Here is a 3,859-nt window from a genome sequence, read left to right on the forward strand (position 1 = left end):
GATTTTGGTATTGAGCTAAAGATGATTGATTACGATGCTGTCAAAGCATAAGAAAGTTTAGCTAATCCCACTGTTAATTCAAACTTGTTCTGAGTTAAAAGGACAGCATGGGGAACACATTCTGTAAAATTTATATATATGAGATCTTCATTCTGGATTTCTTCATATGTTTTGTAAGTTTTTCGTAATGGGTTTGTTTATCTTCTGTACATGTGCATGTGTTTTTTGAATACAGTGTTTTTTTGAGGTCGTTGTTAAACACATTAGCAAATTGATGATAAAATGCAAGCTACAAACTTATAGTCATAAACCTTTACTTGTAAACTCATTTGATATTTGTTTTATTATTATTTTTTTAATTCTCCAACATTCCAAGTATTTCACTGGTCAACATGCTACTTTAATTATTGTCTAATAACTGCTAAAATTCTTACTGAGATATACATAAAGTGACCAGTCAGCGTGTTACTGTTTTATTCATGAGTGGTAGGTTTGTTTTAGACCAGCAGCTGTGTTCAACTTTATATTATAAACCCTGACAATATTTTTATATTTCTGGGATTGTTTTAATTAAGGGCAGTAGTACAAAATTTAAGTTATATATGCCAAATAAACTGGTCAAGTACAGGAAACCCATTTTTTGAAGCTGTATGAATGCAGTATAAAATATGTGACTCGACAAACTTGAAACCATGAAATGTATTAAACATAAAACATGTTTACAACACACACACACATATATATATATACACAGTGTATGCAATAGACAGAATACATGATAATTGAAGCAACATGTGTGCTTAGCATGTTCGCTAAACAAGAGATGCATTAATTTTTGTAACATGCTTATGGCACATGCACTGGACAGGAGATGTGTTTGTAGTAAGGAACTTTAAAATTGTACTGGTTAGATGTTTCATACTTTACTTTAATAAGTACTTGTTTCATATCAAGTTTACTTTAAAATATTTGTTGTGATGATTTTCATCAAGTTCATTGTTGAAACTCATGTTTAGCTTTTGCTGAACAATGTAAGTAAGATAAATAGTTCATAAAAGTGTTGACGTTTAATCTTTTGTAGGAATTTACTGTAAAATTTTAAATACAAAGTATTCTGTTGATGTAGTTGCAGCTGTTCAACACTATGTTATGTCAGCTCACTGTAGTAGCAGCTGTTCAACACTATGTTATGTTAGCTCACTGTAGTAGCAGCTGTTCAACACTATGTTATGTTAGCTCACTGTAGTAGCAGCAGTTCAACACTATGTTATGTTAGCTTACTGTAGTAGCAGCTGTTCAACACTATGTTATGTTAGCTCACTGCAGTAGCAGCTGTTCAACACTATGTTATGTTAGCTCACTGCAGTAGCAGCTGTTCAACACTATGTTATGTCAGCTCACTGCAGTAGCAGCTGTTCAACACTATGTTATGTTAGCTCACTGCAGTAGCAGCTGTTCAACACTATGTTATGTTAGCTCACTGCAGTAGCAGCTGTTCAACACTATGTTAGCTCACTGTAGTAGCAGATATTCAGTACTATTTGGTGTTAGCCCAACATAATAGCAGTAGTTCAGCTGTATGTAGTGTTAGCTTCTTGTAGAAATCAAGGAAGTGAGACAGGAAATGATAGAGGTTGCTTTCAGAGATGTTGAGGAGGAAAGTTATGGGTTACAAAAGTGCACAACACTAGGAACATGCTTTAGAGTAGCTTGTTGAATGTGTGGAATTCTTTTTAAAGTAAAATTTAAATTATATGCTGGAGATAAACTCCAGGGGTAGCATTCAGTAAAGACAATTTATACTTGTATAGTGGCAAGGGACATTGGTTATAAACAAATTCATAGACTAGCTAGTGCAAGCAGGAGGTTGGATAAACATTTAGAGCATAAGAAGTTAAATAACGATTTTAAATTATTCATAGGTCAGATGTATAGACAGGCTGAGTTGCTATTATTCTAATATTAGGAGTACCATGAACAGAAGAAACGTGTTCAGGGCTCAATGTGAACTCCAGGAAGAGAACATTCCTATAATTCCTAGGAATTATTTTTAAATTGTAATTTGTCCGTTATTTGACAGTGACAGAGAATCGTGTATATATGAAGGATGAACTGGATCCTGTTTGGAATGAAGATAACTAATGGTTGTCTAGTGGTTGTAATCCATATGAAGGAACTTCTTCATTGGCAGATGACAAACTGTAGAATGCTAAAGGTTGTTAATAATAAAGATACTAATGCAGTAATTATGGAAGAATAATATAATTTTAAACACATTGACTGGGACTGTGTGGAGTCAAGTTCTGAATGAGAGAAGTTTCCCGAAGCTTCCAAACAGGATTTTGAAGCTTTATGCTTTTCTAGTTTCATTCCAGCTACTTTGGGACTTGAAATTTTTGCTTCAAAAACTTAGTGTTAGTATGTTTTTAAAATAAACTCTACAATTTTGTTTTTATTTCATTGGAAATACAGTATTATCTTCAGACACGTTAACAGCTGAAGTCAATGCATAACGTGGCCCATTATCACACTGCAATTACTTAATAGCTAATCCAGAACAAATATTTAGCTGATAAATCAAAAATGGCTGTCCACGCCATTTACACCTGCCCCTTTTCACAGTAAAAGAATAAATAAATAAAACAGCTTGAAAAATAAAATTTTCTGACCCCACTTAAAAGGAAGGACACACAGCCTTTTACTAAAGTCAGATGGAATTAATTTCGCCAGTGTGCCAAGGTAATGAAAAAAGTTAGTTTTAGCTTAAAGCTACCAACAGACTGTCTGTACCTTGCCCATCACAGAGAATCAAACCCCAGATTTTAATGTTATAAGTCCATAATCTTACCACTGTCCCACTGGGTACACAAAACTAATGAATGACTGTTAGATATTGTTACGTATCTGCTTGTTTGATGAGGTGAAAGTTACGACAGCGGAAGTCACGTGAACTGGTAACACATCATGAGATTCTCGAAGGATCTTGAATTTTCCTGGCAACTCTAGTCTGTTCCAGACGCCCTTTTTTTTAGTATATAAGCCCAGCAAATAAAGCGGAGAAATAATGGCAGATAGATAGATAGATATAGAGACAGATAATCGAGTCAAGCGAGCGTAGGCACCGTAAGTAAAGTGTGTGAATCGCTGTGAATTATAGCTTGTGTTTATAAAAGTAATTAAGTTTCAAGTGACTGTGGAAATTAAGTGTATTACAAAGTTTGTAACGAGAAAGAATAAAATAGTTTAATTAAGAAAGGACTTGTATCGCTGAAGTTTCTAGGAAATAATTATCAAATTACTTACGTTATTTGATATTTTCATACAGAATGACACAATTAACAATATTTCTATAAAAAAACATTATAAATATCTGCGGATTTAGTTTCAGCATGTTTCTCTGTCTTTTATGACATTTCGATTAACCTTCTTGCACTCAGTGGAAATGACTGTCTGCACTGCAGCACGTGTCTTTGACGTAGAAAGTAAACTTGATCGTGGCTTGAGTTCAGGGTCCTTGAAATATGCATCAGATGGAAGAGTAACCCAGTGTTTAGGATTTCAATAATTTTATTATTATAATTTTAATGACATTTACAATCAGAGTCAACGCCAGCCTCTTCCAAGTGACTGGTTTAATGTGGCCTAAAACAAATTGTACTTTACATGTAAGAACTTGATATAACAGCGCCACAATCTGACATAAAATGTATCCAATCAAAGGCACTTTTTATCTTTTAATTTCTTGAAAAATAAACAATAATTATTCTCATCTGTGTTGAAAACGACCAGAAAAAGTAAAAAAAAATAAATTATATTACATAATAGGTTTTAAATTCTAAGCAGGAGGAAAAAATGTACA

This window comes from Limulus polyphemus, unplaced genomic scaffold, assembly GCF_000517525.1.
Source record: "Limulus polyphemus unplaced genomic scaffold, Limulus_polyphemus-2.1.2 Scaffold5693, whole genome shotgun sequence".
Lineage (NCBI taxonomy): Eukaryota > Metazoa > Arthropoda > Merostomata > Xiphosura > Limulidae > Limulus > Limulus polyphemus.